This window comes from Plecotus auritus, assembly GCF_963455305.1.
Source record: "Plecotus auritus genome assembly, chromosome: 7".
Lineage (NCBI taxonomy): Eukaryota > Metazoa > Chordata > Mammalia > Chiroptera > Vespertilionidae > Plecotus > Plecotus auritus.
The window spans coordinates 34102181-34115783 of record NC_137774.1 but is presented as its reverse complement, the minus strand read 5'-3'; the positions used below and the strand labels follow the sequence as shown (position 1 = coordinate 34115783).

The 13603-nt window shown below is 40.2% G+C and overlaps 1 protein-coding gene across 2 annotated transcripts in view; it reads left to right on the top strand.

The window, feature by feature from the left end:
* Positions 1-424: 424 nt before the first annotated feature.
* FAM222B (family with sequence similarity 222 member B) overlaps positions 425-13603 on the top strand; it is a 73580-nt gene continuing 60401 nt past the window's right edge. Inside the window, exon 1 of one of the 2 annotated variants that reach the window (XM_080677618.1) lies at positions 425-548. The gene's annotated coding sequence lies outside the window, so the exon portion shown is untranslated. The remainder of the gene's footprint in view (positions 549-13603) is intronic. The other variant, XM_080677620.1, reaches the window with a different exon arrangement.

The following is a 13603-nucleotide window of genomic DNA, read 5'->3' as shown; positions in this document are numbered from 1 at the left end:
CTAGGTGCAGTCGCCTCCTAGACAAGTGTACTCTGGGATGTCAAAGTTGCCTTTTATACAATTATCCACGATGCATTCTAGATGTGCTCATCTTGAAAGAAACCTAAACTTACCAGTGCTCCCCTCAGAGCACCTGAATTCAGGTCTTTAGGTGCGAATGGGATCCAGAATCCTGAAAGTGCCATTAAGTCTATAGCCCTTAAGGGTCCGAACGTTTAGTAACCTAGGCAAAGTATTTTAGAGGCCTCCATCCCGGGGCAGCCGCCTAAGCCCCTAAGCTTGACAAGTCCTCGAGGCCAGCGGCCATATTTACCTGAGACCTAGGGCTTCAGGGCATCAGGCACTGAGTAAGGCGCCCCCGAAGCGCACTACGCAGGCGCAGGCGGCCCGTGAAGGCCCCGGCACTCTAGGCTGCGCAGGCGTAGGAGCGGCTGCCGGCGAGTCCCGACGGCGGCGGCGGCGGCGACTGAGGGGCCGGGGCGTGGAGCGGCGGTGGCGGCGGCGGGCGGCAGCGGAGCAGCCATGAGGGCCGGGCCCAGTCACCGACAGTGAGTGGTGATGGAAGGAGGGAAGGGGTGGCCTGGTGGAAGGATACTCTGACTTGGGGGGTGGCGGTGGGCTCTGCCTGTCGGAAGGAAAGGGGCGTGGGGGAGGGACAGTTTGAGGTAATGACGGGAGAATATGGGGCACGGGTGGGCAGATCGCTATCTCCAGGACTGGACAGCTTTGTGGAGGAAATGGGGTGCGCGTTGCAAAGTGAAGGAGCTTACGGACAGGGCCAGTGTCCCGCGCTCCCCCGTTTGTCATCGTCCCTTCCCCCAGGAGCTTTCTCTGTCGCCTCTCCCTTTCCGCTTCTTTCAGAGAATGGTCGCGGGGGGAGGGTGGTGGAGGATGAAAGCCCTACTGGAGCTGAAGAAGCCAACTCTGATCCTGGCAGGGAAGGGCCGGTCGCCCGGAACATTAGGCTGCTCTGGTAGGGGATGGAAACCGGGAGCCCTCTGTTTAAAGCTGGCAGGGATCTAGAGAAAAGAGCTAGGGGCTTAGAGTTCGACAGGTTCCAACCCACGTCCACCACTGATTAAAGTTGATAGATCATCTTGGGCAGGTCCCACTTAGCATTTCTGAACCTCTGGAAGGTGTAGTGACATAATGGACTATTGTGAGCATCACGTATATAATTGAGATTGTAAGAACTAAGCTGATCTTACTATATCACTGACAATATTACTGGATTTTAGACTTTACTGTTATTAATGGAATGACTAATTTCTTTGTCAAGGTGAAGTGTATTGTTTGTAAAACCTCAGTAGGCACATATGTGTTTTCTACTTAGGCACAGCAGGTCATGTGCAGAAATACCAGTTTGTTCTGTGATGTGACAAATTAGTCAGCAGACTTATGTAGGAAAAATACCATACTCGGGCATTTTTACAAGCTCCTTGCCCAAGAGGAAGGAAATAGAGAATGGAGGCCCAATATATTAAACGCTTTCTGAACATAGTTCATTCAGGTTTGTTCCCTCATAACACAGTTGCTACTAATGTGTTTTACTATGAGTTGAGAAAACTAGTTTGAGACAATCTGGAAGGGCTGCACAGTGAGGGATGTGCATATACAATTTGTTATTTTTAAATTATTAAAAACTTTTCTTTGCAAAGGAGTCTGCTTGCCCAGGTCCCTGTCTCTATTTTGGAAGTCAGATAAGCATATACTAGTAGCAGCTTTTCAATTCCACTTTCTGTTACTCTGCCTGTGGACCCTCTCGGGTGGAGTGTCTCAGAGAAAGATAGAGGCAGCTGTACATGAGCCCAGGAGGTGGCTGACTGGTTCGTTCTGATGGGGTGAAGGAGCGCACTCCTGAAGTTGTGTTGTTCTTACTGTTTAGGGTAGGCAAATCAGAGGACCGAGTTAAACTGTGTGCTTGCCGAGGAAGAAGATGGCTTTCCGGCCACATCTTTTGAAAGAGGTGAAACTCTTCAAAAGAATGAAAAGAGACCTGTGCTTGCCCTAACCGGTTTGGCTCAGTGGATAGAGCGTCGGCCTGCGGACTCAAGGGTCCCAGGTTCGATTCCAGTCAAGGGCATGTACCTTGGTTGTGGGCACATCCCCAGTAGGGGGTGTGCAGGAGGCAGCTGATGGATGTTTCTAACTATCCCTCTCCTTCCTCTCTGTAAAAAATCAATAAAATATATTTTTTAAAAAAAAGAAAGAAAAGAGACCTATGCTTCAGCTTTGTTGGCTCTAAAGATTGAGAGCCTGAAATGGTGAGGCCTTTTGGAAATTAGTGAGTGATGTGTCTTTCGTCTGAGCCAAGGTAGGGATCGGCGACTGTACTAGATCTTTGAAGATTCACAGATAAGAAAAATGAGCTATTTTATAGGAATGAGGAAAATGAACTCTAGTTGTCTATAACTTCTCTATCTGGTAAAATGTGTTTTGCTTCTCTTTCCTGGAAATGCATAGTCATATATCATTTTTAACTCTTTGCTCTCCCAATATATTATTTGTCCATAATATGATTATCTTTTTTTTAGGATAGTTTGAAAAAGCAGCCAGCATGGCTCAGTAGTTGAGCACTGACCTATGAACCAGGAGGTCATAGTTCAGTTCCAGTCAACGCACATGCCTGGGGTGTGGACTCGATTCCTAGTGTGGGTCGTGTAGGAGGCAGCTGATTAGTGATTCTCTCTCATCATTGATGTTTCTCTCTCTCTCCCTCTCCCTTCCTCTCTGAAATCAATAAAAATATATTTAAAAAAGTAAAACCTATAAAAAAGCAAGCATTTGTTACTGTTGTCATAAGTCATTTACAGAACACAAATTTATTCTGTCTTTGACCACCACATGGAAGATGAAGTAGAAGTACAAAATGTTAGAGCTGGCCTAGCCATCTTATTTTTAATAATTGGACATCTATTTTTAATTTTGGTAATGCATTTTCCCTCTATTGGAAATTTCCATCAGCTCAAATAAGTTCATAAATGCCATTTGTGTTACGTTAAAATGGTAGAGGTTTGTTCAGCTGTGATGAGAATTTCCTGTCCTTTCTTCCTCCTTCTATTCTCTTTCCTATTTGTGGTTACTTTTTTTTTTAATAATATATTTTATTGTTTTTTTTTACAGAGAGGAAGAGAGAAGGAGAGAGTTAGAAACATCTATGATAGAGAAACATCAATGAGTTGCCTCCTGCACACCCCCTGCTGGGGGTATGCACGCAACCAAGGTACATGCCCTTGACCGGAATCGAACCTGGGACCCTTGAGTCCGCAGGCCAACACTCTATCCACTGAGCCAAACTGGTTAGGGCTATTTGTGGTTACTTTTATGTAATAGGTGACTTTACTAAATGAGGAGTCTTCCCCGGGGGCAGAGAAAGGTGATGGTCAGTGCTGGGATTGTCTGTTTTGTGAGCAGTCTGTCTAAAGTGGGGACAGTAAGGGCTTCCCATGCACCCCTGACATAGCAAGGGCTAAAATAAAAGGAATAAGGTTTACTAGTTCATTTTTAGTCTAATAAAATGAATCATTTTTCTTAAAGAAGCATCTCCTGCCTCAGGGAAAACTTACTTTTTATTATTATTTTTAAAAAAATATATATTTCTTCTTCCTTTTTTTAATTGTTTAAAGTATACATATAGCATTACATATGTCTCCTTTTTCCCCCATTGACCTCTCCCCCACCCCAGCCCCTCCGCCACCCTCACCCCTGCAGCACATGCCCTCACCTCCATAGTGTCTGTGTTCATTGGTTATGCTTATATGCATGCATGCATACATACAAGTCCTTTGGTTGATTTCTTACCCCCCTTAAAATATATTTTTATTGATTTCAGAGAGGAAGGGAGAGGGAGATAGAAACATCAATGATGAGAGAGAATCATTTATCTGCTGCCTCCTGCACGCCCTCTACTGGGAATGTGCCCTGACTGGGAATTGAATCTTAACCTTAATTGTAACCTCCTGGCTCATAGGTCAACTGAGCCACACTGGCTGGGCCTTTTATTTATGCATTCATTGTTTGATTCTTGTATGCGCTCTGAGGATTGAACCCACAGCCTTGGTATATCGGGCAGCCTTGGTGTATCGGTATGACACTAATCATCTGAGCTACCTGGCCAGGGCTCAGAGAAAACTTTTTAAACCTATATAAAAACAAAATTATGGTGTTTTTCTCCTTCTTTTTTCCACTGAGCATATTTACTTGCAGATAGAATCTCTGTTTCTTAAAAGCCTTCTGATTTTGCCACCCATTCCTTAACTAAAGTCTGTTGTGATATTTTCACAGCTGCTAATTAATAATAGAGCACAAAGGTTTCTGTGTTTGCTTTATCATTTGTTTTGGTTCTTGGTAGAGTGCTAATAGCTTTAAAGGAGGATGGGAAGATGTTAAAAAGGAAGAGTAAAGAGAGTGGATTTAATTTAGTGAATTTGTAGGTTGGATCTGATGTTTGGAGGTTAAAGGATTCAAGAATGAACGGATGGGCCCTGACCTGGTGGCTTAGTTGATTGGAGCGTCATCCGGTACACCAAAAGGTTTTGGGTTTGATCCCAGGTTGGGGTGCATGTGGAGGCAACTAATTGATGTTTCTCTCTCACATCAGTGTTTCTCTCTCTTCCTCTTTCTCTCAAATCAATAAACATATCCTTGGGTGGTGATTAACCCAAAAATGAATGAACTTACGGTTTAGAGTAGCCTCCTGAGAAACCGAGGGTTTGCTTACCAGTGTTTTAGTACAGTAGTTGTTATACAGTAATTGCTTATTAAATATTTGATGAATGGAAAAATGGTAACAGTATGTATCATAATCAGTGAACTTGGGTTCAAATCTTTTGCAACTTTGTGTATCTTTGAATAAGCTTACCTATATGTGTGTTTTTTTAAAAAATATATATTTTATTGATTTTTACAGAAAGGAAGGGAGAGGGATAGAGAGCTAGAAACATCAATGAGAGAGAAACATCGATCAGCTGCCTCCTGCACACCCCGCACTGGGGATGTGCCCACAACCAAGGTACATGCCCTTGACTGGAATCGAACCTGGGACCCTTCAGTCCGTAGGCTGATGCTCTATCCACTGAGCCAGACCAGTTAGGGCTTACCTATATGTTTTTACCTCAGTTTCCTTATCTTTAAATGAAGATAATTTTTTAAAGGATTTTTTAAATTGATTTTTAGAGAGAGAAGAAGGGAGATGGAGAGAAACATAGAAGTGAGAGCCAAATATCTATCAGCTGCCTCCTGCACATCCCCTAACTGGGGATTGAGTCCGGAAACCTGTCCCCCTCCCGCATGTGTCCTGACTGGGAATCGAACTGGAAGCCTGTCAGTGCATTGAACGATGCCCAGCCAACTGAGTCACAGTTTGAAGATAATAATTACTTACTTCAGGGGGTTGTTGCAAAGGTTAAGTGTGTTAATACATATCAAGTGTTTAGAATATACCTTGTACTTATTATATGCTAATTATTACTAGTGTTTATTGGATACACTTTCTCTTTGTGCCCAAATTTATGCTGACCAAAGATGATTATGATATAGCCCCTGCCCCTTGGGGGTTCACAGTCTAGTGGAGGAAAAAGAAATACTATACAAAATAATTCTAATAGAATATAATACCTTACTTCATCAAACTTGTGCTGCCAGTGATTGTAAGGCTCACAATTATTTTACATACCACTAAGAAAGAAGAAATGCCGCTAATGAGACTTGGCATGCCATCAGTTATAAGATGCTTCCTTTTTTTTTTTTTTTTTTTTCAGAGAAATGTGGGGGAGGGGAGTGTGTCTTGGAATTGATGAAATACAGTAAGCTTTCTACTAGAGGGAGGTACAACTTGTTGTGTGTTGATGAAAGGCTGGGTGCAGCTATTGTTTGAAAAGGCCTCCTGCATTGAACCTGCATGATAGGCCCTCACAGTGAATAAGGAAGATAGGGCATTCTAAGCAGATAGTAAAGTCTGAAAATGGGAAGGGAGAGGGCATTATTGATGTGTAGCACTGTATCAGGACAGGCAGGAGGAGGAAATGAGCTAAGACTTTGGCAGAGTAACATTGTATAATGCAGCAGAAGAGGACAGGAAGCTTAGAACATGAGCCTAATTCTTGGATTTAAACTCAAATATTATAGCAACTCTAAAAAGATGATTCTAAGTAATAAATTGGTAAGTGAGTGTGAGAAGCAAAGTGGCGAGTGGAAGGGCTGCAGCTCTACAGCTGACCAGAGAGGGAAATAAGTGTGAAGTCACTGTACTCTTGGTGAGAAGTGATTGCTTTCTCAGCAGAGAAGTGTCTAATATTTTTTTCTTTTCACTGCCTATCAAGGTCTTGATTATGCCCCTTTCAGAGTTTTGTAACTTAGAGTGAAAAGGAATACAACTCGAGGAAAAATGCTAAATTTTCTTTATTAAAGATGCATTTAAATACAAGGGGGGTAATAAGTTACCGTATTTGATGACTCAATTATAAAATTGTAGTTTGGTACAGCATTGGATTGTACTGTTTAATGAAAAAATATAGGTCATTTAAGAAGTGATATAAAACAGTCATTAATTTTCTGGTAACTAAAGCTGAAGCTGGTGGGGGGAAATATGAACAACTAGAATTAAGATAAGCATGAATTCAAATTCATAAATTACCAGTGAGCCAAAACTAGGCTTGAATCTCTTTGGACTCTGATTTAATTGAAAAGTGTTGGGAGCTAATCCTTTTAGCAATCAAATTCAGCAGGCATTTAAGTGCCTACTATGTGTTGGGCATTGTGCTATGCAATGGGATATGAAAACCCTTGTTTTTATTTTTATTTTATTTTTTTAAATATATTTTATTGATATTTTACAGAGAGGAAGGAAGAGGGATAGAGAGTTAGAAACATCGATCAGCTGCCTCTTGCACACCCCCTACTGGGGATGTGCCCGCAACCAAGGTACATGCCCTTGACCGGAATCGAACCTGGGACCTTTCAGTCCGCAGGCCGACGCTCTATCCACTGAGCCAAACCAGTTTTGGCGAAAACCCTTGTTTTTAAAGAGCTCACATTTTAATTGGAGACTAACCAATTAAAGCGATTATGAGTCAGTACAGTAAATGCTATTCTAGAGATCTGAACTAAGTGTTACAGGAACATTGGTTCTGTGTGGTGTGGGGAGAAGGTTGGAGAAGTCTTCCTGGAGAGAGTCAGTAGGGTCTTGATGGATGAATACAACACGTTCAGATCACTATTTAAGACAAGTAACACTGTTAAGTGTGGAAGTTAGATTTAAAAAGCTGAATTTGGCTGCAGGGAGAGTAGTTAGTGAGACTGGTGTAATGATCACTTGAGAAGATATTGAAGATCTCAATTACATTGGTAATGGTGGAGTTGTAGGTAAAAGCTTTTTAGGAAACCGACTAGAAGGATCTTACTGACTTTATATTGGGTAGTATGTAAGGGAAAAGGAGTTGTCAAAGATGGATTTGAAATGGTTTGCTTGGCAAATAAGTGGATGGTGATGTCATTAATCAAGGTAGGGAATTCAGGAGTAAGAAGCCATAACATTTGAGGGAAAATCAGTTTGATTTTGGTATATTAGATTTGAGGTGTCTAGGAAATCTAGGAAGAAATGTTCAATAGGTTTCTGGATATTTGGGAAGGTTTAGAATGGAGATGCAGATAGCATCATAAAAAAAATGGGTGAGCCTTAACCGGTTTGACTCAGTGGATAGAGCATTGGCCTGAGGACTGAAGGGTCCCAGGTTCAATTCTGGTCAAGGGCATGTATCTTGGTTGTGGGCACATCCCCAATAGGGGGTGTTCAGGAGGCAGCTAATTGATGTTTCTCTCTCATCGATGTTTCTAACTCTCTATCCCTCTCCCTTCCTCTCTGTAAAAAATCAATAAAATATATATTTTTAAAAAAGGGTGAAATATTTGAATGATTTCAGAAAATATATATGGATGGCAAATAAGCACACAAACAGGAAATGTGCTCAACATCTTAGTAATTAGAGAAATGCAAATTAAGATCATAATAAGATATGCCATTAGAATGGCTGAAAAACAACAAAAGAAGAAAACTGACTAGACTATGGACTGGTGAGGGTATGGAGCAACTGGAACTTCGGAAAACATTCTGGTAGTTTCTTATAAAGTAAAACAAACATTTAGCATATGACCCAAGTATTTACCCAAATGAAAGGACAACTTATTACACAAAAACCTGTCTGGGAATGTTTATAGGAGCTTTATTGTACTCACCAAAAACTGGAAACTGAATGTCCCTCAACTCAGAATAACCAACTATGATATACTCATACAGTGGAATACTATTCATCCATAAAAAGGAACTATTCATATATGCCACGACATAAATGAATCTCAAATGCATGTGGTAAGTGAAAGAAACAAAACTCAAAAGGCTACTCACTGTATGATGGAATTGCTGTGATATTTTAGAAAACTCAAAACTATGGGGACAATGAAGCACAACTCAATGATTACATCTGCTTAAGGATAGGTGGAGTGTTAGACTGCACATGAGGAAATTTTTTTGGGGGGCGGTGATGAAACTCCTCTGTATCTTGATTTGGTTATACAACTTTATGCCTTTATTAGAACTCTTAGAACCAAACACTGAAAAATGAATTTTACTGTGTAAAATTAAAAAATAAAAAGTCTAAGGGTGCAAGAAGGAGATTTTAAAGAATTCCAGAAATGTGATTTCCTAAAATATTTGAATTTTTAGCTTAGTTTTATTTTTTTGGATATATTTCCCCTCCTCCTCCCCCCCCCCCCCCCACTGATTTTTTTAGAGAGTGGAAGGGATGGTATGGGGGAGAGGCAGAGAGAGAGAGGAGAGAGAGAAACATAGATGTGAGAGAGATACATCAATTAGTTGCCTCCCACTTGCACCCTGACCTGGGTGGGGAACAAACCCCCAACCCAGGCAAATGCCCTTGACTAGGAATTGAACCCCAGACCCTTCAGTGCATGGGCTGATGCTCTTAAGTATTTACTTAAATGAAAGGACAGCCTATGACACAAAAACCTGTATGTGAATGTTTACAGTAGCTTTATTTGTACTCACCAAAAACTGGAAACTGAATGTTCTTCAACTTAGAATGGACTAACCAACTGTGATATATTCATACAATGGAATACTATTCAACCTAAAAGGGAACTATTCATGTATGCAATGACATAAATGAATCTCATATGCATTATGGTAAGTGAAAGAAACCAAACTCAAAAGGCTACTCACTGAGCCATGCTGATATTTTAAAGAATTTAAAAGATACATAGTGAAAAGTTTCTGAGTGCAAATTTTAGATCCTTTAGAATTTTTTAATTTTACTTTGAAATACAGTTGTGTGCTCTGATTTGTAAGACTTAAAGAATACTTTGCCAGTTATTTTATACTTTAGTTGTTAAGCTTGCTTATTGCCAACTATTGTGCTACTTAGCTTTTCTTCCCTACTCTCTTACTGTCCTAGGACACTACTGTGTCACCTAAAGATGTGTTCTCCACTTCAGTGCATGAAAAAGTATTCGCTAGTGAGATTAAGTTAATTGGAGGGTATGTTGATCTCATCCAAAGTCTAGCCAAGCTATCTGTTCTTCCAGAGGTTACTTAATGGACTGAAACTTGGACATTTAGAATATTGTGGCAGGAGACATCCTTAATATTCTTAGAGATTGTGTATTATAGCTTCCAGGTGAGTGTGGATTTTCAGATTTGGGAAGACATTGAGAAAATTAGCTGTGACTTTTAGGGAGCTGGACCAGGTGCAGTATTGATTAACAGCATTTCCCCCTCTGCTTGGCATCTGCTTCCCTCTGCTATTGCTTCTCATGAGAGACAATTTGAACTTTTTGCTAGTGTTTCTGGATCATGTCTCTTCTCTCTCTTTTTTTTTTTTTTTCACAAGTACCCTGATTTTCCATTAGTTCTCAAATTTCTAAGTAAGGACTTTTATTTAGTAAAGTAAGATCCTTCCCTTTTAGTAGAGAATTGTTGGGTGTCTGGATATCTGGTTGGGTTCCTGTGTCTCACTTAAATATCTGTTTGTTCTTGATAAATTATTATTTAAGTTGATCTCTAGTCCTTTAATTTATTTCCCCCCACCTTTCTCACAAAAGCTATAAAGTGGAAATTGTCTTTACTTCTTTCTTCCACACCTACAGAGTTTACTTTATTCATATTCACATTAGCCTTTCCTTTTTTGCTATACTGTGTTTAAAAAAAAATTTTTTTTTTTATTGTCCTAGCTTGTTTGGCTCAGTGGATAGAGTGTCAGCCCGCAGACTGCAGGGTTCCAGGGTCAATTCTGGTCAAGGGCACACGCCCAGGTTGCAGGCTCCATCCCCAGTAGGGGGCGTGCAGGAGGCAGCCAAGTGATGATTCTCTCTCATTGATGTTTCTTTTTTCTTTTTTTAAATATATTTTATTGATATTTTACAGAGAGGAAGGAAGAGGGATAGAGAGCTAGAAACATCGATGAGAGGGAAACATCGATCAGCTGCCTCCTGCACACCTCCCACTGGGGATGTGCCCACAACCAAGGTACATGCCCTTGACCGGAATCGAACCCGGGACCTCTCAGTTCACAGGCTGATGCTCTATCCACTGAGCAAAACCGGTTTTGGCTCTCATCGATGTTTCTGTCTCTCTCTCCCTCTCCCTTTCTCTCTCTCTGAAATCAATAAAAATGTTTTTATTGATTTTACGTAACCTGGGCATATACCCCAACCAGGAATTAAACTGGCGACCTTTCAGTGCTCCAGCTAGCTGAGCCACACCAGCCAGGGCTAGTTACATATTTTTGTCGAAGTGTTAAAATATTTTAATATTTTTGTATCATCATTTTAGATGGATTCCTGTTCTCTAAAAATCTACTTTAACTAGGGCTGTGAGCAATATACCTACAATGCTGAGTGAGATTGTTTTTAAGAGTTAGGTCCCTGGTCTTGGAAAAGCAGACAGGTTTGACCTTGATCTTGCCATAGATGCAGTTTTCTCAGCTGTCAAATGAGGATAACAGGACCAGTTTAGCTCAGTGAGTAGTTGTGAGGCATGACTGTTAATAAAAATAATTGTAAAACACTTTGGCAAGTGTGATATAAATGCTAAGTAATAGTTCTTTATTGGGATGTTGTGAAAATTAGCAACATGCTGTTTGTTAGAGGCCTTAAGTTCTTTTTGAGAAAAGTGATGTATTTTTATAAATATAGTTCAGCATTTGGGTAAAGATATTGCTACCCTAATTTCTAGAATGTAACAATTATGGATTCATAATAAAACAATTTTTTATTAAAGAGAATACTTCCAAAAGATTTTTTTATAATATCACTTTGGAGGATTCAAATCACTAGAGTTTTTACCATCTTGGCCTTTTGGTTCGTTATGCCAGTTATAATGCTGAATGTTTAAAGGACTGGTGGGTTGATTTATTATCTATATTTAAAGCATCACAGCCAATCAGTAGAACCACTTACAAAAAAGCATTGAAAAGGACTTTTAATTTATTTTAGGCGACACATATAGACACCTAGGTGATGGTTGTAATTAGGCTTTGATGAGGGACATGGTGCCATTACAAGCAAAGCTAGCACTTCTTGTTCCATACCTGAGTCTAAATATAGAATGGGTGATGTGGTGCACTTAAAAAATGCTTGATATTTGAATCTCATGAACTAAAATTTTCTCAGCTTCTAAAGTGGCATTAACAATAGAGAAAAATTGGGATGTGGTTCTTTTGATGTATAAAACCGATAAAAAACTGAAATGGTTAAGCAGTAGTCTGCTGACATGCTCAGAACTTGAACTCGCTCAGTTGAGATCTTATGTATTGTATTTTCTTTCTTTTTTTAAAATAGTATTTTTATTGATTTAATTAATTAATTAATTAATTAATTAATTAATTTTTTAAAATATATTTTATTGATATTTTACAGAGAGGAAGGGAGAGGGATAGAGAGCTAGAAATATCGATGAGAGAGAAACATTGATCAGCTGCCTCCTGCACACCTCCCACTGGGGATGTGCCTGCAACCAAGGTACATGCCCTTGACTGGAATCGAACCTGGGACCCTTCAGTCGCAGGCGGACGCTCTATCCACTGAGCCAAACCGGTTTCAGCTTTTATTGATTTTAGAGAGGAAGGGAGAGGGAGAGAGTGATAGAAACAGATTGAGCCCACAACCTAGGCATGTGCCCTGACCAGGAATCAAACCGTGACTTCCTGGTTCATAGGTCAACGTTCAACCACTGGGCCACACCGGCTGGGCTGTATTCTATTTTTTTTCTTTCTTAAAAAAATATATTTTTATTGATTTCAGAGAGGAAGGGAGACAGAGAAAGAGATAGAAACATCAATGATGAGAGAGAACTATTGATTGGCTGCCTTCTGCACGCCCCCCCACCAGGGATCAAGCTCACAACCTGGGCGTGTGTCCTTGACTGGAATCAAACCTGGGACCCTTCAGTCTGCAGGCTGATGCTCTATCCACTGAGCAAAACTGGCTAGGGCTGTGTTGTATTTTTTAAAAAATATATTTTATTATTTTTTTACAGAGAGGAAGGGAGAGGGATAGAGAGTTAGAAACATGGATGAGAGAGAAACATCGATGAGAGAGAAACATCGATCAGCTGTCTCCTGCACACCTCCTACTGGGGATGTGCCCGCAACCAAGGTACATGCCCTTGACTGGAATCGAACCTGGGACCCTTCAGTCCGCAGGCCGACACTCTATCCACTGAGCCAAACCGGTTAGAACTGTATTATATTTTCAATAGGGACCTGTGTATTGCTGATTTTAGAACAAGTGACATGAAGTTCTTAGCTTTACATAGGTTGAAATTGAATTTTTTTTCTGGAATTTAAGTTCTTTCACAATCCATTATCTTTTTGTATCAAGGACAAGTAAAAGGCTTAGGTTTCTTTTCCTCTTTGATGGGAAGACTAGCTTTGCAGTACCAGGCATTATTTGCTTTTATTTTGCATTTGGTGACTTATAAAGGGGTCCCTGAATGGCCTGCTTCCATAATAAAGACAGTTGAGTAAGCTTCTTTTTGGAGGTGCATTACTTCTATGGTTGTATATTTAGACTTGACATTACTTGCTTCCATCATCTGCCATGTTCATTGTGCACCAGCTTCAGCTGTTCTATGTTATAGGTAATGATTCATTTATATATATATTTCATGTCATCCTTGTTGTGCAGGAGCCATACTAATCTTTTCTGTATCATTCCAATTTTAGTATATTTGCTGGCTGAATTCATATTTTGATTTTAGTTCCTTTGGATTTGGTTTGCAGTTTTCTTGTATCCATTCTACTTAACAGTTTTCTTCCCAGATTAGGTGTTTCACAAAACTTAAATCCTAAATATTTTTAGGAATGTATTGTTTATGCTAGGCACCCTTATCTCCCCCCCTCAACTTTATTAAAGTATAACTGACAAAGTAGTAAGATATTTAAAGTGTATAATATGATTTTAAGCACCCATATCTATTTTTGTTTTATTCATTAATCAGTAGCCAAGATTTCTCTGGATGCTTACAGTTGGCAATACTATCAAGTCAAAAATACCTTTAGGACTGTATGGAGAAAGTACTTTCCACCACTTC